This window comes from Rhipicephalus microplus, unplaced genomic scaffold (genome assembly GCF_043290135.1).
Source record: "Rhipicephalus microplus isolate Deutch F79 unplaced genomic scaffold, USDA_Rmic scaffold_24, whole genome shotgun sequence".
Taxonomy (NCBI): domain Eukaryota; kingdom Metazoa; phylum Arthropoda; class Arachnida; order Ixodida; family Ixodidae; genus Rhipicephalus; species Rhipicephalus microplus.
The window spans coordinates 4,496,796-4,517,560 of NW_027464597.1; the positions used below are offsets into that span (position 1 = coordinate 4,496,796).

The 20,765-nt window shown below is 44.9% G+C and overlaps 1 long non-coding RNA gene across 1 annotated transcript in view; it reads left to right on the plus strand.

The window, feature by feature from the left end:
- Nucleotides 1–13,576, plus strand: part of LOC142786459 (uncharacterized) — a 49,383-nt gene extending 35,807 nt beyond the window's left edge. Inside the window, exons 3-4 of the long non-coding RNA XR_012889053.1 lie at nucleotides 8,905–9,116; nucleotides 13,325–13,576. This is a non-coding gene — a long non-coding RNA (uncharacterized LOC142786459). The remainder of the gene's footprint in view (nucleotides 1–8,904; nucleotides 9,117–13,324) is intronic.
- The last annotated feature ends 7,189 nt before the right edge of the window (nucleotides 13,577–20,765 follow it).

Genomic DNA, 20,765 nt, shown 5'->3' on the forward strand with positions numbered 1-20,765 from the left:
AGACCACTTGAACAGACGCACCTGCCGTCGCAGCAGACGAAACGATAGGTGTTTCTCACTTAATACTCTGCTGTTATTTCCATAAATAAATAATGCGAAAAAATGTTTCTTTTGAAATATTGTAAACTATAATTCATCAAACCTTCATGCCAAATCCGGAACTCAATATCAGAGCGATGCATACCCTGGTGATTACATTTATCGAGGTTTCACTTCAATCGCCTAGTCACAAAAACCTTTTGCGATAAAGTTTGCGTGCACAAAAATGAAGCAAGTTTTATTAGACATAACTTCATATCACTTTGTTTTACACTCAGCAAACAAGCGCCACAAATGGTCAAATCGTGATTCATCCGAAGCAGATCCGAAGCCTGTACTTCCCATAATTCTCATGGGGGTACAAGCACCGCTAGAAGAGCCCGCATAGACATTAGCGCCAGATTCCCCTCTAGGTAATATTGTGTGAAACTTTATAGGCGGTACCAAGGCAGCACAAGCGCACAGATGTGTTTGAAACGCGCTGCATTGAAGGCGGTTTGAAGTCAAGATAAAGTCAAGGAGCGTTTATGAATAGAGGAAGAGGGGTAAGTGGTAGAAGTGTGCACTACGGACAGGATATTCCTATAGCATTCCACTCTTAAAGGCTAAACTCAAGGATTACCCATTATTTTACGCTATACAATGCACGTGCAAGAACATACGTCATGCTATGAAACATGAAGTTCGCGCGAATCTCTTGACACAAAGAGTGTTGCGGTGGCTAACGGTCTCCGCGAGTAGCTTCTGTCACTTTAACTCAACTTCCACGTGAAACAGGACAACTCTGACGAGTGCTTTCTCTAGAAATAAAAAGTTTCGCGATAATCACGTAGCCAGCTGTAATACCCTTTCCAGAGGCTGCAGCAAAAAACAACAACAACAACAACAACAACAACAATGAATTTATCTTGAAGATTCCGCAAGTAAGTAACTTATTTCAATTGGTGTTCATATTTGTGCACGCCCCCGGCCCTACCCTTCGTCAACTTTTGTCAGATGGCAGCAACGCGCACGTATCTCGCCTGTTGCCCAACCACAATCTGCCCACTCATGCACTGCGTGTAGTAGCGACGCCATTGCGCATTTCTTGCAACACACAAGGTCTAATGGAGAAACAAGCGCAAGAAAATACACACACTCAGGGAGAATACAGACGAGCGCTTTACTAGCAACTGAAAATGTTATTCTGAAGCGAGCACTTATATATGCATAACACGCATGTACGTCAGTTCAAACATTCCCCCCCCCCCCCTTTCATCATGAACAACGTGATATACCAAAAAAAACCGCTCCCATAATCAATGAAACACAACCGGTAACAAACACACGTTAGGCCTCCAAAACTATGGAATTTATTACTAACGTCCCGAAACCACCATATGATTATGAGAGACACCGCAGTGGAGGGCTCCGGAAATTTTGACCACCTGGGCTTCTTTAGCGTGCACTGAAATCTGCGTACACGGGCCTACAACATTCCCGCCTCTATCGGAAATGCAGCCGTCACAGCCGGTATTTGATTCCTCGACCTGCGGGTCAGCAGCCGAGTACCTTAGCCACTAGGCCCCCGTGGCGGCGCCATAAACTAAGGAAAGAAAACGTAAAAAGAAAATGCAATGGGTTATGTTTTGCCCAAAAAGAGAACTCCATGTCTGTTAGTAGAACAGACACTGCTCTGACACAACTGTCATCTTTTTTCCTAACTCGATACGCTTCCATTATTTCTCTCGTTGTACGCTTCTTGTGCCTGTCAATTATTCCTGTGTCTGAAAATTTCGGTTGGCAGGTGCAATCCTTGCAGTGCATCGCTAAGTGTCAGTACTGGGCCCCCTTTAGTGAACCCTCGAGTTCACGAAGGCGCACATTCAGGCATTGTCCTGTCTGACTGAAGTATCCCTTTCCACATGTGCAAGGAGTTCCGTATACAACATCTTTTTTGCACTCATAGTACCTCCTGCCATGTTCTATGCTACATCTGTCCGATTCTCCCGTTGCTTTCTTTTTGGCTACCCTTTCTACTGCTGGGAAAATTTTCGACAATTTGTTTTCAGCTGAAAAAAAAACCTGCACGCCATACCCCAATGCAACTTTTTCAACCAACGTGAAAATTTGTGCAGATACGGGATGACCACTGTCCGCTCTCTTTCACCATCAACTTGTCTCACCCCTTCTCGTGTGCCGATCATTGTCTTTTTCGATTCCCGACCATTCTTTTCACAGACCAATAGGACACAATCACCTCAATAACCAGCTCTCCTCAAGCGCTTGATCTGCTCGGAAACGATCTCATTCATTGAGTGTACGCACTACTTCATGAGGGTGGCTTTGATGCCTGAAGTTACGATCCCATGCTTTACTATCTTCGCATGTGCCGAATGAAACAAAACACCAGCGAATGGTGTTTTGTTTTTGACCGATGCAAATGTCGTCTTATGTCTTGCCTATGTAGCCTACTCCTAATCTTGTCGAGCGATGTTGAAACTAACCCCGGACCGAACACTGATGCTACCCTTGCAAAAGTTTTAGAGACAGTTCAACGAATAGAAACTGGTCAAGACAATATTATGAAGGACTTAAAGGCCCCTAAGCATTGGCAGGCTTCGGTTGATGTGGAAATCAATCAGCTTTCGGCTAGAATTCATGCCATAGAAATCGACGCTGCTGCCCAAAAGGCTAATTCGGTTGCTGCATCGCTTGAATCAGGTGGTTTCACGTACAACTTATCCGACAAGCTGAAACCGATCGATAATCGTTGTGACGATGCCGAGAACAGGCTTCGTCGCTCAAATCTGCTATTCTTTGGAATTTCTGACAACCTTTCAGAAACATGGTCTTCGTCTGAAGGCCATATCATTGATTTGTGCTCGAAGTATCTTGAGATCACGTTGGAATCATCCCAAATAGACTGTGCTCATCCGCTTGGCCGATATCAAGACGGCAAATGCAGGCCTACCATTGCCAAGTTTGTGTTTTATAAGGATAAACAGCGTGTTATAGAAAAAGATTTTAAGCTAAAAGGCAGGACATTTGCCATACGGGAAGACTTTTCACTTCAAACACGTGTCGCAAAAAGAAGGCTGCTGGAATTCATTAAATAAAAAAATGCCACTTGTAAGCTTACCGTCGACAAAATGCGAATCGACAATTCAGTGTACGTGTACGATGCTGGATCGGATACAGTAAGAGCATTATCGCGATAGCTATCGAGAAGCTCGAATTCATGATAACCCAACCAACCCATCGTGTCATGTGACGTAGCAGAAACGAAGCTATATGTATCATTTACAAACATTAGAAGCTTGATTCCAAAGCGCATCGAATTATGCTCATATCTAGATAACAGTGACTGCGACATTTTACTGCTAACTGAAACCTGGCATCATAGTGGCAATACTAACTCAGAAGTGCTAAATGACACCGACAAGTATGTTATATACCAGAAAGACCGCGATATAAGAAGAGGTGGGGGCGTGCTCATCGCGGTCAAAAAGCACATTTCTAGTTTTCTTGTTGATGTAAGCAGTCCATTGGAAACTCCGTGGATCTGTATTGCCTCCCCTTCTTCTAAGTCACTCTTCGGGGTATGCTACAGGCCACCAGACCCTTGCGATTCCTGTGTCTCTGATCTTCATGCCAACCTCGCCTCCATTCGACAAAAGTTCCCAAATGCTGTTATAAACCTTTTTGGTGACTTCAATTTCCCTGACGCTGATTGGATTGACCTAACGTCATGCTCAAGTAGCACTCGCTAATTCATTAACCTGACCCTCGATTTCTCGCTCACGCAGCTGTTTAATCAAGCCACACGAGAAGAGAACATATTAGATCTCATATTTACATCTGCTCCTGATAACCTGAAAATATTATCTTATAACTCTGGATTTAGTGACCACTTGCTTCTGTCTGCTGCGTTCGAGACACCTAGTACAAAGAGACACCTAGTACAAAAACATATATTCAACTAAAATAAAGCTAACTTTGAAGCCATTAACCAAGGCCTTGAAACGTTTTGTGAAAATTTCCTTTTGTCATTCTCCTCTCGCTCAATCACGGAAAATTGGTCTCTTCTTCAACATAAACTAACCGAGTTAGTTTATGCGCACATACCACGTATCTCGCTTAGAGTAACCTTATATAAGCCATGGTTCCACAGATCACTTCACACAATGAGAAATAAGAAAAAACGGCTCTTCAAGGCGGCGAAGCTCAGGGGAACACCACAGTCTCGCGCTAAACACGAAGCTGCGCAAAAGGCCTACTGTCACGCTCTTCGAAACGCTAAACGCAAATTTATGTCCTGTGACCTTCAATCACTCATTAAAAACAACCCTAGAAAGTTCTGGAAATGCATCTCCCCTACTAACGCCATTGACGACATTTCATTGGTGAACGATGACGGGATAAACGTCGACTCCAACGATTGTGCCGTCCTGCTCAATAAGTATTTCACGAGTGTTTTTACTAAGGAAGACCCTTCCAACCTTCCATTAACAGAAGAAGTTGATTACAGATACATGGATACCATAGTCATCAGCACAGCTGTAATTTCGGCACTCATTAAAGATCTGAAAAAATCAACATCTGCAGGAGTCGACTGTATCAATACTAAAATTCTTAAACAGACCGTTACGTTTTCTAGTATCATACTTGACCACATCTTCAATGAATCATTATCAACAGGTGAGATACCTCACGAATGGAAAATTGGCAAAGTTATAGCTGTATTCAAATCCAGGAACAAATGTCACAAATTATCGTCCTATATTTCTAACCAGTGTCCCGTGCAAACTGCTAGAGCATGTCATCGCCTCCAACGTCACTCAGCACCTCGAAGCTAACGATTTTTTCCGGAACCGACATGGGTTTGGAAAAGGTTTTTCATGTGACAGTCAACTAATGGAATTCACGAATGATATATTCACGCTCATGGATAAATACCTTGACATTGACTGCGTAATCATCGATTTTTCTAAAGCTTTTGATCGTGTTCCACATTGTCGCCTTATATCTAAAGTATCATCTGGACTCCTTGACATTATCCTGTATAAGAAAGTTTCTTTCATTCCATAAACAGTATACCGTTGCTAATTCATCTTCATCTCCTCTAACCGATGTCACCTCCGGTGTGCCGCAAGGTAGTGTTCTCAGTTCCTTGTTATTTTTAATCTACATCAATGACCTACCATCGCATATCTCTTCTAACTTACGACTCTTCGCAGACGACTGTATCATCTACCGTAAGATAACTTCAACATCAGATCACCTCGCTCTTCAGGAAAACATAGACCTCATAACTAATTGGTGCTCTTGATGGCAAAAGTCGCTTAACACTGACAAATGCAAGCGCATGAACTTTACCCGTAAAAAATCATTTTCTCTTTTAGGGGCGAAGCTCCTTATGGCGTGGCTTGGGCGTCCCTCATATGTAACCACCAGTGGCACATACCCGAAATAGGTATAACACTTGACCTCCAAGGTGGTGCCAGTGAGAGATTTCTTCTGTGCGTTGTTTAACAATAAAAAATAGTGCTCAATGTACATGTCAATGGCTGCTAACGGGGAATGAGAGACATGAGCATTCGGCTTTTAGTCAACGCGCACGCTGCGATCCCCATTAGCAGCCATTGGCATGTACATTGAGCACTATCGGACAAGAAAGGGATGCTACATTATACTCGCTGGGTGTAACCTCCTTAGCTTTAGAAAGGTTTAGCGAGCGTTGAGCCGCAGTGCCATAAATGCAATGAACTTGTATATACCATGAATGAACTCAAGGTGGTTAAAAATGAGAAGTAGATACGAAGCGCAAGCCGTAAGAAAGTAAAAGCCGAATTCTCCTGTCTCTCATTTCTCATTAGCAGCCATTGGCATGTAAATTGAGCCCTATCTGACAGGGAAAGGTTGCTACGTTATACTCGCTGGGCGTAACCTCCTTGGTTTTCGAAAGGTTTAGCGAGCGTTTGGTCGCAGTGCCATGAATACAGTGAACTAGAATATACCATGAACTCGAGGTGGTTAAAGGTGGGAAGTGGACCCAAAGCGCCGGCCGTAAAAAAGTGTGCGTGTGCCACCTCTCGTTTAGTCCTTGGAATGTCCGCTGGATGGCGGTGCTTCCATATGGGGAATATATGATAAAAAGATGCGAGATGGTGGGACTTGGAGTGTTGAATAGATGAACGAACGGACACACAAACAGATGCATGGATGGACGCATGAACGGACGCAGAGGCGGATGCATGAAAGAACGCAGGGACGGGTGCACAAACAGACGCATGGACGGTCACACAGACGGACGCATGGACGGACGAATGCTTCGCCCCACTCTCCATCATTCACTCTGTGGATATGCTGCCATTTTTTTACTTATACTCTTAACAACTGTCACGTGAAGTGCAAATCATCATAGAAATACCTTGGCGTGCATCTTTCACCCTCACTATCATGGTCCACGCATATAGAGAAAATTTCAGCACAAGCATCTCGCACTCTCAATTACCTCAAACGTAACCTTCATGACGCCCCAACTTCGACCAAAGCATTTGCATATCTAACATTCGTTCGTCCTCAACTTGATTTCGCCTCATCAGTTTGGTCACCTCATCAGGCCTACCAAATTAGTGCCCTCTAACGTGTTCAAAACCGTGCCGCACGCTTCATTGCGAAAGATTACAGCCGACATTGCAGTATCACTCACATTAAATCATCACTATCATTGCCTGACTTAGATCATCGCAGAAAGATTGCCTTGATTTTCCTGTTTCACAAAAAAGCATCCGGTAAGCACGAAACCACCCCCCCCCCCCTCTCATCCAACCAACACGCACTTCTCGCCGTTTGCGCAATAGCCGTTCTTTCAAACGCAATTTCGGGCACACGAACGTATTCAACTCATCAGCATTACCAGTAGCTCTTGAAATATCGAATGGTCTTCCCGATAATGTTGTCAAGATTCATGATCCCGTATTGTTTCGTCACGAAGTAACAGCCATTTTTTCATCGCCAGTGGCATTAACCTTCCACTAAACCATGTATATCGGTCTTCGCTATATATTATAATATTTGTTATATTTATGGGTTGCACGCTTACAGATGAGTTTCTCTGCATTTTGTTTAGTAGTTGCATGTCATGCCTGCTCTCGCTAACAAATATATAACGTTATTTTTATCTTACATAACGAGTATAATCATGTTTTGATATTTCAATTAATGTGAATATGCACTGTATATACACCCCCTCACACAATATTCCTGATGGAGCCTGTAGGGGTTTTGTGAATAAATAAGTAAATAAATAAATAAATAAATAAATAAATAAATAAATAAATAAATAAATAAATAAATAAATAAATAAATAAATAAAGGCTTTTCTGATCTAGTGTAATAAATCCAGCACGTGGGAAAATGAGACAACTTTATTTTTAGGTCCATAAACTGAATCCATCGTGTCTTTGGCACCTCAGAGGTAAACTGCAGGCCGCGCCCGTTCAAAAGTTTTCAAAACATTCACTGACGTGCTCATACCCGGATAGTTTTTTACCAAAACAAGGTAGTCATCCACGAATGTGAACAGCTTCAGATCGTTGCCATCTACTTCTGTGTCGAGTTTGCTAAAAAAAACATTGCTTAAGATCGGGGCGACACTAGAGCCAATGCAAATTCCATCTTTCTGTATGTACGATTTGCCGTTCCACCCCATTAGCATGGAACTGAGATACATTGTCAAGACCTCCACAAAACCTTCTAAGGAGAAACAACTTGCGTTACAAAAAGCCACCTCATCATTTTTGTCTGTGAGGCACTCTTTTACGCTTTGGAGTAAAGGACCATGCGGAACGGAATAATACAGCTCGACCACATGAATACTTAAGACATCAGAGACCCTTACACCATCTCCCTCTACGACTTCCATGGAGTTGGAAACAAAAAACGGGTCAAACAACCAGAGCGCTTCCAAACCAACATGTCCAACTGGCAGTCATCCTAAACACAAGGTATATTACGTCCTTGTGGGGCACAGAGCGCATTGGTGAGGTAAGCGGGTGAGCGTCCCTTGCAAGCCGTGCCCTTGCGTTGCCGGTTATAACAATTGCTAGATCTGAGGTCAACAAGCGTGATCACCACCCTTTTTTGTACTACACTATATAACGTTGTGTAACTAAGCAAACCACTCTTATCTCATCTGTTTGCGCATAACATTTAGAGATTATCTAAACTTGTATAATGTAATAGATATTATGTTTTTATCTCCTCCATAAATCGTTTTCACTGAAGTAGAATAAAATTATACCAATAGTTTAGGTACAACGTTAAGCACACACGAAGGTATACCTATTGTTGCCTTCTATTTATTTAAACTTAGTCATCAAGCTGTAAAGCGTGTCCATGAGAAAGAACATGAGTTGTGCGCGGTGTGCATTGTCATTGAAAGCCCATTGTTTATCACAGTTAAGCGAAGCGGCTCTGAGAAAGAGATTTGTTATACCGTCTTGCGATTTTCTTCACAGTGGCAGGAGCAGCAAAGAAGCCCACAATTGAAGCTCCCTTTGTCGTTGGGTAGTAGTGGTCGCTTAAATACAGGCTTTAACAGTACAATGCATTTGTTTTCGCAGCTTCTCGTTTTGTCAGACATTCCGCCATTCAAGGTGAACGAAAATAAAACTCGGGACTGCAAAGTGACAGTGGGTTGGAAGAAACTGCGGAAAAAAATTCATTTGGGGACTTTTTATGTCTACTGTAGCTTCGTTGGTATAAACGTATCTGCGCTGTCAAAATTTAGGGCTTATTTATGACCCTTCAGCTTGGGAAATTCAAGATCATTCATGATGAAGAAGGCTACTTGCTTAGCCATTTTTGCTTTCGTTGCAGTATTTACACTTTTCCTCCCTAAAAGAGAAGGAACTGAATCCTCTTCCACAATGGTTTTTGGATTGACGGGTGCGAACGCAGCAAAACGCCTTGTAAGACAAGATGCTATTAAAGGGGATCCTCGAAAGACTCAAGCACGTCGTACATGGCGAGGACCGAAGCGGAGAACCCGAATCGGCAAATAAGATTATCTGGTGTTGGGCTGTGCAGCGGTACGTATCTTGAAGCATTCGTTGCATTTCAGCTATAATACGCTGTTCTGAAAACTTGTGAATGGACGTAAACCCTGTTCTTCGTCAACCCATTTTAATTTATCTAAGCGTGCTTCCGTAGCATACATTTTGTATTTTAATGTAAAGGACATGACCGCCAGTTCTAGGCATCGCTCTTAAGAAGACATGCCCCAGAAGTTCCCTTGGCAAGTCTAAACTGGCTTGCTTATAGCTTTCCTGTAGTCTCAACAGTGCAGACAACGTAATGAAACTTCAAACGCTGCAAAATGTTTTTAGTTTCGTAAAAGCCTGACGTTTGTTCACTGGGCTTGTTGACCATGTTTTTGGAACAGACGCCTTCCCTCGTAATCTTTGCGTGTGTAACACTTCAAAGAAATATGATAGCTGTTCATGTCTGCGGTGAACACTGATGTACGCTTTCGCTAATTTTTGAGTAGGTTAAACAATTTACTACCGCTGCAGTCATATACTAATGTTAATAATGAACACACATGCGTACAATTTACTGCTGACTGCTTTTTTACATAGCTCTTTTTTTCTTTTTCGTTTTTTATGTGAAAAGTTTTTTCACCAATAATATCTCAATCATGCGATAGCCAGATCAAGGAAACCCTACTTTTGAAGTTAATGCATATGAAAATAAAGAAAAGCTTCTTCAGAGCAGCCGACTACGTTCAACAGTCTAATATTCTTTATATAACTAGTTTTTTACACATGCTTAACGATGCCAACAGCAAAATTAGTGTTATTTACACCAGAAGCTGTAAGCTGATTTTGTAGCAATTGTGCTCGCGAGGATGATTGCCCTGGACACTGCTACATAAATCCACTGCAGTGAATCACGCTTAATTATCGCTCACGTTAACCTGATGTAATGCCTATATCATATAGGAGCAGACATGTAATGTTTATAAATTTGTATATTCAGCATTTCAACCACAACTGAAGTATCACCAACTTGCGCCTAGCTTCTTTTTGCAAAGCGGTATCGAGACCTAGCGTGGATCAGTGGTACAATACTTGATTGCCACGCAGATTGCTTGGGTTTGATTCCAGCAGCGGTCCTGAGGATCCTTCTTTGTATTCGTCGGGTCAGCGTTGCCTATGTCAATTTTTTTCTTCACGCTCTCGCGTTAAAATTACCTATGCCTGTTCTCGCCGTGCCTTGGTAAACATAAAGTAAAAATAATAAACAAACATACGCTGTGGCACATACCAGCCCGCGGGTGTGTGCCACATGTCTGGCCGAAAGGGTTGGACGACGCAGGCAACGGAATTGCACCGATACTCAAGTTACCACCAGCGAGTCATATTCGCCCAAACCATCTTACCCTCCGATGATTATTTTAGTTCACCCCAAGTTATGAAGGTGATCATGAGAAGAAGAGAGAACACAAGGAGAAGGTGATCATGAGAGAACCCAGACTTAGGCAGTTAGATAGATAGATAGATAGATAGATAGATAGATAGATAGATAGATAGATAGATAGATAGATAGATAGATAGATAGATAGATAGATAGAAAGATGGATAGATAGATAGATAGATAGATAGACAGATGGATAGATAGATAGATAGATAAATAGATAGATAGATAGATAGATAGATAGATAGATAGATAGATAGATAGATAGATAGATAGATAGATAGATAGATAGATAGATAGATAGATAGATAGATAGATAGATAGATAGATAGATAGATAGATAGATAGATAGATAGATAGATAGATAGATAGATAGATAGATAGATAGATGACGGTCCAAGTGCCTGCAGTTCGCAAAGAAGTGCTTCAGTTTTTATACTGTGGCGTATCGCGCTGCACCAAGTTCTTATCACAAGCCCCCATATTTGGGCTTGTTAGTTTTTCATGCACCTAGGGTATACCGGAAAAACAGCATGCACACTTAGAGATGAGTTCTCAACTCACTATGGAGAATTTGTACTGTGAAAAACAGAATACGACAACGTATACCAAAACCACACTTGGTGAGTTCTAACACCGTGCGGAATTCCGGATGATTCCAGAAACAGGATATGTCCCACAGCAATGTGTAAAAGCACCAGCACTATTACACATGCCTAGTGAGATCACGAAAACTGTTTAGCCCCAACGTGTATTTTTTCTATAACACTTTAGGTTTTGGGCTTATATAACAATATACTGCGAAATCTTTTCAGCTTCAGTTGTTTGGCGTCTTAAGTGTTTCCCGTTCGTGCTCACTAGAATTAACATATGAAACCCAAATGAGCACACAGGTGATCACTGTGATGAGCGAGTTTGGCTTTGGTGTGACAGTGCTGTGTTCTCTGTGTTGTGTAGTAGTGTCGCAAGTGAGGCAAACGTAGTGGTGGAGACAGAACAACGGCACTGCGCAACGGACACGTTCGACACATATAAAACGAATACGTTGCTGATTGCACGTGTGAATGGATGAGGACAAAAAAGGCCATGGCCAACGGGAAGGTGGCACGGCTGTGGCTGAGGTGACGATTATGACGACGGACTGGAAGACCGTCAGTTCAACTTCGACAGCTCGGAAGAAGAGACGCTCGTATCAGAGTTCATGCCGTCTGGTTTCTGAATCGAGCATGAAGAGCCCGATAGCGTCTGTTTCCGCGAGTTTTCGGAAATGGGCGATCGTGGGGTCGTTGCGTTCCCACCACCTAAGCAGTTGATCTGGGAAGAAAGACATCCACGCGTAGCAGACTTCGCTATCCCGGTTGCCGAGTGGACTCCTGCAGCCGGTCGTTTACCCCATCTCTAGACCAAAAACCTGCTGCGAGCCTTTACGCAGCGTTGGTGTCAAAGAGGGAACCGGCCTACTGTGCGTGAAGACTTCGTCAGCTACATAGGAGCTCATCCACCCCATAAGTGTAAGCAACGCTAATGACTCAACGTGTCAGTGGCAACAAGTATACCGCTACAATACAGTTAAGTGTCGCAACAACCGGTGACTGTGATCTTCTACATGGGCAATTCATTAAACGATCTGTGGTTTATGTATCATCGGGTACAGTACATTCAAAGCATTGACAGCTTGACTGTTTGCTGCATTTTATTTGTTGGTTTCCTTTCTTCTTGTTCTGTTAATCACAAAGTTATATTTTTGTGTCTAAAAATAACTTTTCTCTTCCTTCGTTGAGGCTTTGCCTCAACGAAAACAAGCGCAACACGAAAACCTGCGTAACAGTCACTCGCATATGACACGCAATGAAGACAGGAGCACTTTCGCGTGATCTTTTCTCTTGCGTTACAGTGCTATGCTATCCAGTCATAAGTACGCCAGCCTGTCTGACCTACCTAAAACCTCCCAAACAGGAGGAGAACGTTGTAATATGCGTACGCTTACCCTCTCAACTAGAAAACAACTTATCACCTTCGTTTAACAGCTGCACTGTAGAAAGGAAGCACACAGATTACGTAACATGCAAACCAGATGAAGCCGATTAGTTAGCGCACATCAATGAAACTTCCGTAAACATGGCGCTAATAGCTTCACCGAATAAAGAGCTAGACTTCCCAACATTTTTAATGTGTTTCATTAGTAATACCACTAGTGGCCTAGTGGCTTTCAATATCACCCTGCACACTTCGTACCTATGGCGCCCCTAGCGATGAAGTACTATGAGGTAGCTTATGAGTTATGATGTGTGCTTGTGTGAACACACACACACACACACACACACACACCACACACACCACACAACACACACACACCACACACACACCACACAACACACACACACACACCACACGCACACCACACAACACACACACACACACACACACACACACACATATATATATATATATATATATATATATATATATATATATATATATATATATATATATATATATATATATATATATATATATATATATTTATATAGTTGTTTTCTTTTTGCGTTGTTTATGTGGGCATGAATTCCTTAACTGGTTTGTAAATTTTATGTATTTGATATGATTGACAAGGTACATCTTTACGGATAATAAATACACTTTGAAAAATGTTCTCCTACAGAAAAATTTGCAATGAAACTGGGGTAGCTTCAACACGTACAATTTGATCAGCCCTTGCTTGCATCGTGAGGATTCTTGGAATTATTGCAGGATCATTTGCTATAAATAAGGATCCACGTGATATAGATCTTGCAATGAATGCTGCACTTTTTTCTAGCAGACGGTGCCCTATGCTGCCAAGAAGCTGAGATATGACAACATGGGATTTTAACATCACGTGTGAGCGTAGCAGCAAACCTGCTTGACGAGGCACCTGAATGGATGAACGCATATCAGTAATCTTCTTTGAAAGATCCCCTGCTATTTCAATCAAAACAGACACGACATGGTCTCACGTGTTGCCTTCTACAGAAATATGTATGAAGAACTTTTAATAAGGCTAAAATGTAATAAACACAACTGCTAGACATTATGAGGTATTTGTTGTTTATTGTTTCGAAAGTTCTTTGTGGACACCAGCACTTGTCATGTATGCTACGATGGCTTTTTAAGCAAATGGCCCACCTGAAACCTTGTAAAACACATATTCTAGCTCCAATATCGATCAATATTTAAGTTCAACTTCTTTTATCTTCTCTAAACAATTTCTCATGTTTCTTTTTGTCATAATAGCTTCACGCAATTCAAGAAATGAGAGAAGCAGTCACCTCGCACGCCTCCATTCGCAAATGCCACTGAGTTGCCAATACGTGGACCCAACTTTACAGAACACGATTGAGGGCATCGGTCCCCAGTTACTCCAGAAAAAGGAACATGCCGATAAGGATGCCAACCCACTGCCTGCGCGGTCTATCTCACTGACCGCAATACCAGGGAAACATGGGAGAGACAAAAATGCAAAAGTTGTTGTCACACTGCGTATTCCAGTATTCCGTATTCCAGTTGACGACACGTGTGGTGAAAGGGCAACAGTGCCGAGTAGCGATGTGCGCAGTAGCTTAACGCACACACCTGCGAACCTTGGCATCTAAGCAATAATGGCATATTTTAATAAACATATAAAGTCGTGAATATTCTACACTAGTAATATTCACTCTACAGATGCGCTAACACCAACACTATTTGGTTACTTACAGCTTACCAATGCTTGCTTTTTTATTGTGATAGCAATTATATGGACACTATCGGCAGGATTTTGCCACCGGCGGCTGCGTCCACGTCGACGTGGGCGTCGCCGTCACTCACCGTATATTTATACGGGTCTATATGTATGAAAACGCAAGTAAGAAAAAAATCGAGGAAATAACTCCAGCACTCGGAATTGAATGTGGTACCTTTCAAACGTGAGTGCGATGTGTTAACCACGGCGCCACGGTAAGCAATTTATATCTACCACTTACGTATGTAACTGCGCGGTAGTAAACACGGACGACAAGAAGATACAAGGACAAGAAGATACAAGGTCCTTGTATCTTCTTGTCGTCCGTGTTTACTACCGCGCAGTTACATACGTCGATCATGAATCACCAACTCGCCCAATCGTCCACCTTGACTACCACTTACCGCATGTCGGGGGGGGGGGGGGGACTATCTTATTTTCAGCATTACCAGGAAGGTGGTGCAATGAGCGCGCATCACCACATCTTCACAACACAGCGGTGCGCGCTCTCATCTCCTACGCGTACTTTGCCCCGCGGAGAGAAGGGAGTGGACGCTCGCTCGCGTGCCCTTATTTCGTGGTGGGGAGGATCATACGTCTTGGCTGGCCTTTGGATTTCACCGGAATGATTTTTCTGTACTTACCAGACGCACAAAAGGCACTGCATTGGTTGCACAGGCCTGAGTTTGCGAAACGAGTTCGGTTTTCAGACAGAGCGAAGTAACAACTGAGGCGGTTATTCGCGTTCATCTGCACCTGTGAGTACGTTTCATACGTTAATTGTTTGTGAGAAACGCGGGGAACGTTACATTCTGCTTGCCATTCTGCGCGTGGCCTTCCAATTTGTTGCTATCGCATTCATTCTTCGCCTTTGCGGGAAAGTTGTGATTTTAGGGGCGAAGCTCCCTAGGGCGTGGGCTGTGCGTCCCCTGTAGCCTGTATGTAGCCACCTCTAGTTTAGTTCTTGCAGTGTTCACTAGATGGCGGTACCGTCCCCTGTATGTAGCCACCTCTCGTTTAGTTCTTGTAGTGTTTACTAGATGGTGGTACTTGTAGCTAATGATGAAAAGATGCAAGATGTTATAAACTAGAAAGCGGTACTTGTAGTTGATGAAAGACGCGAGATCTTATAAAATAGGAATGATGTCACATATGGCGCGTGTCATTGGTTTAAGGCAATCGTTCGATTTAGTGCGGCGACGTACGCTAGGGGGAGCGATGTAATAAAATCTAGTGGGCAAAATGTACAGAGGATTCATGGTTTACCAGGTTTACCTCCGGAGCTTCGCCCACTCATCATCATTCACTTCGTGGATATGGTGGCACTTTTTTTAAGGAACTCCTGCTGAAGCCATTCATATGCGGAAAATGCATCCTTCTGCTCTATTTACACGCGCGTAACACCCTTCCTTTGCATTCAGGCGCACATTTTTTCCTCAGTGATGTTACGATATGAACACAAAAGCTTTTCTATGCTGCTTCTTATCTGTCCACACAACTTCGTGCTTCGATTTGATGACTGAGCCACGTCTGCCAATTCTAATTTGCTAAACGAGTTCTCTAGCAGTATAAATTTCTGAATGAGCTTTGATTTATGCGTACCAAACTCAAACTCCATTACACTCCATTAAAGCTGTTTGATTTTTTCTCTCGTGTGGTTACCAGTTTTTTATCAAAGATGAAACAGCATATATGTCAACAATATCAGAACTCGAAACACTCTAGTAATGCCGGGGGGTTGAAACTACCCATACTTTCCACACCTATACCATACTAAACTTCCATACCAAACTACCTATACCTTTAATGCGCCTTCGCAGGCGATACACTGCGGCAGCGCCGCTTCCACCTCTGGAAGCTGCCAGGTAGCCATTATAGAAAAAATTAACAATGAATACATTTCTTTCATGACGTCTCTGGCGAAGTCATCAAAGAGAGGAAAAGTGGGCGAACTGCGGGTAGGTGTGTTGCAGTGAAAGCTCTTCTTTCCCACCTCACATGCAAGCTGAATGCGTTCGCGTTCTTTAGTACGTCATCTGGCTGCTTGGCAGCGCTGTTCATTCATTAATTTTAGTTGCCCATTTGAAAATGCTGTTCGTGTGTTGTGAAGCGTGCAAACGAAAGCTGACCGATTTTTTAATAATATAAACATGGTCAATATATGTAATATAATGTAAATGCAAGGTGAAAAGCGGTATCAGCGTCGGTACAGAAGCAGCAAGAGCTAGCCGGATGTACGGGCAGCGTCGCAGCAGCAACCAGGCAGTCTTAGCTCGTGCCTCGCGCCAACGTGTCGATGTCGCTGCAGTAGTGGGCATTCCTCTTCACTACACTTCGTCCCCCGTCGGAAAAGGAGCCATCCTGGCGACTCACGGTGAACAGAGTACGAGCGGGTCGTAATAAGGTTTCAGACGCTGTACGTGAAGTTTCACGTCCCCGAAAGCGCTGGTCTGTGGATGGCGTAACTGGTTCGACGATATAGTTTACTGGTGATGTCTGCGAGAGAATGCGGTAGGGTCCCTGGTATTTTGAAAAAAACTTCGAGGAAACGCCTGTAGGCACAGCGGGAACCCAAAGCCACACAAGAGTGTCCGGAACAAAGTTAGGGCGCTGGTGGTTATCGTCACGCCGAGATTTTTGTCTCCATTGTTAGATGGTTGTGAACGACTGGGCGAGCTTACGGCATTCCTCGACGTGGCGGGCACCTTCAGAGATGGGCGTAGACTCGGAGGAATCGGGGTGGTAGGGCAGAATGGTATCTAGTGTGGTGGAACTGTCTCGGCCATATAACAGGAAAAATGGTGAAAAGCCTGTAGTCGCCTGTGGAGCAGTATTGTAGGCGTATGTCACAAAAGGCAGAATGAGGTCCCAGTCGGAGTGGTCTCAGGCAACATACTTTGATATCATATCCCCTGGGGTACGGTTGAATCTTTCCGTCAATCCATTCGTCAGCGGTTGGTAGTGGTGACATTCGGCAAGGAGTGCGTTGACGACTTCAGAGAGGAATACACGTCCTCTGTCGCTGAGAAGTTCACGTGGTGCGCCGTGACGGAGAATGAAGTGCCGCAGGAGAAAAGAAGATACGTCGCGTGCTGTGGCAGCAGGCAAAGCGGCTGTTTCTGCGTATCGCGTCAAATAGTCGACAGCGACAACAATCCAACGGTTTCCGAAAGCCGTGAATGGAAGAGGCCCGTACAGATCGATCCCAATGCCGTCAAAAGGCCTGGCTGGGCAAGGGATTGGCTGGATCGGACCAGAGATATGATGAGGCAGAGCTTTCTGTCGTTGGCACTGCGGGCATGAATGAATGTGCTTGCGCAAAAAGGTGTATATGCTTCGCCAATAAAACCGGGAGGAAAGCCGAGCGTATGTTTTGAAGATGCCCACATGGGCGCACTGAGGGTCAGCGTGGAAGGCTGAACATTGCAGCACGAAGATGGCGAGGTATGACAGTAACCACTTTCGGCCGTCAGACTTGTAATTCCTGCGATAAAGGAGGCGATCGCGGACCTCAAAGTGAGCCGCTTGACAGCGCAACGTTCTAGAAGATGGAGAAGTCGACGGATCTGAAAGTAATCGCAGAAGAGAGCTGATCCAGTCATACTTGCGTAGCTCAGACGCCATGTCACAGTTTTCTGGGAACGCAACCATTTCGTCCAAGGCAGATAAACATGCAGAGCTTTCGGAGGATATAGGTGAGCGTGATAGAGCGTCGGCATCAGTGTGACGTCGGCCAGACCTGTAGACAACACGCATGTCAAACTCTTGCAACTGCAAAGCCCAGCGAGCTAAACGGCCGGAGGGGTCCTTCAACGTGGATAACCAACAAAGCGCATGGTGATCGGTGACTACGTCGAAAGGGCGACCATATAGGTACGGTATAAATTCACCTAGAGCCCATATAATTGCCAGACACTCCTTCTCTGTCACAGAATAGTTCTTCTCCGCTTTGGTGAGGGTATACGGCTTGCGTATGCGACTACGTACTCCTGGAATCCCGATTTGGGCTGCACGAGCGCGGCGCCGAATGCAACACCGCTGGCATCGGTGTGTACCTCCGTCGGAGCAGTCGGTTTGAAATGACGCAAAATTGGCGGCAAGGTTAACAGGCGGCGCCACTTTTCGAAAGCATCGTCACAGGCGGGTGACGAAGCGTAACTTTTCGAGTCACTACGTAGAAGTTCAGTCAAGGGGGCGGTGATCATAGCGAAATTCCAAATAAAGCGGCGGAAATACGAGCAGAGGCCAAGAAAGCTGCGCAGATCCTTCAGAGACGCAGGTTTAGGGAAATGTGCAACTGCCCGAAGCTTGGAGGTGTCAGCAAGAATACCCTCTTTAGATACAACATGACCGAGGATGGTGAGCTGACTTGCGCCGAAGCGGCATTTCTTCAGGTTGAGCTGAAGGCCGGCGTCAGTTAGGCACTGCAGCACTTCATCTAGCCTGCGAAGATGCTTTGGAAAGTCCGGTGAAAATATAATCACGTCAGACAAGTAGCACAGGCATGTTTTCCACTTCAGGCCACGCAAAAGATTGTCCATCATCCGCTCGAATGTTGCGGGTGCGTTGCAAAGACCAAAAGGCATGACACAGAATTCGTAAAGGCCATCAGGTGTGACAAAGGCCGTTTTATGCTGATCTTCAGGTGCCAGAGGGACTTGCCAGTAGCCACTCCGTAAGTCAATAGAAGAGAAGAACTCCGCACCTTGGAGGCAGTCAAGGGCGTCGTCGATTCTCGGTAACGGGTAAACGTCTTTTTGAGTTGTTTTGTTAAGACGATGGTAGTCAACACAGAAGCGAATTGACCCGTCCTTCTTCTTAACGAGAACAACTGGAGATGCCCAGGGGCTGTTCGAAGGCTGGATGACGCCACGCTTGGGCATTTCAGCTACTTGGTCATGGATAACCTGGCGCTTGACTGCGGACACGCGATAGGGTCTTTGACGCAATGGCGCATTGGTACCCGTGTTGATGCGGTGACACACGGCTGACGTGTGGCCGAGGGGAGTATGCTGGCAGTCAAAGGAATAACGGAACTTGTTCAGCAGTCGTAGAAGCTGAGCACGTTGCGAAACGGTTAACGTGTCGGCGATGGAGCTGCTCAGTACGTCCGGCCTAGTAGTCTGCAGCGAAGAGGCACAGGTCACTCCGGCGACTTCGTGTTCGACGGAAGGACCAGCCGGTATGTCGATAATTGCAGAAGGCTCGAGACTGTAAACACACCCGACGCACTCACCCCAAAGTAGTGTTACAGGACATGACAACAGGTTCGAGATGAGCAGTCTGCTGATGCCGTCATGAAGTTATAGAAGGGCATAAGGTAGCGGCGAACACTTGCGACGAACAAAAAGAGCAGATGGCGTGAAAAGGGCACTAGACTCGCCGAGAGAGTTGCAAGACACCATGTTAAGGGCAAAAGAGTGCGGCGGTATGATGACGTCTTCAGCAACGAATAGTGTGTCCCTGGTTTCATGAGCATCATATAATGGAGCGTCGTCAAACACTTCAAATGCCACCTCAGCGTGAGAGGAGTCGATGACGGCCTTATTAGCGGAGAGAAAATCCCGAAATGGGAGCAGGAATCCAACACTAGCAATTCAACGACTTAAATGAGGCCATCAATCACGATGCGAGCAGTACAGGCAGCGGCCGGTGTGACGTGATCTGCGCTGGCTGTATGAAGTGATATACTTGCTAGTGGCGTCCTAACTTTTTTGAGCAAGCGGCAGAGTCTAGCACTTATCACTGAAACTGCGGCACCAGTGTCGACAAGAGCGAGTGCAGCGACGCCGTCCACATGTACGTCCAGAACATTCGTTAGTGAAGTGAGAGGCCTTGGTCTTTTCGCTGGCGACGCAGTTTCTGCCTCTGGAACTGCGGCAATTAGTTTTCCCGCTCCAGCAATGAAGGACGACGACGCATCGGCGATGGCAAGCGGCGTCGAGGTGATGGCGAGCGGCGGTTAACAGGAGGGTGGTGGTCGGCGTACGATGACGTATGGTCGGGGGGCTGAAAGTCTGTGAACGAAGAGCGTGGTGGCACATAAAGGGCCGGGTCGAAGGTCTGGTCATAGCTCTGGCGGTAGACAGGGACGCGCCGACGGCAGTATCGCGATATGCGGCCAGGCAGCCCACAGGCAAGGCATATTGGGCGATTGTCGAGTGTACGCCATTGTCCACTATTCTGGACGGACCTTGGCTGAGCAGACCGAGGAGTGGGTCGGAGCTGCACGGCTGAGGGAAGTGACGTAAAAGTCTGAAGAGGTGGTCGAGCCGCCACTTCAGCATAGCTTAGAGGTGCATTTACCTCGGCACAGGCAACAGGGCTCGGCAATGGGGAAGTGTCACGGGCAGATGGCAGAGCCGCGCAAACTTGCTCCTGGATGACCTGGCGAATGTTTGCTGGCAGAGGTGACGGTGGTTGGCCGACTGTTGATAGCAGCGATAGCTGACGAGCGACCTCAGCACGAACAAACTCCTTGATCTGCGATAGCAGCGACTGA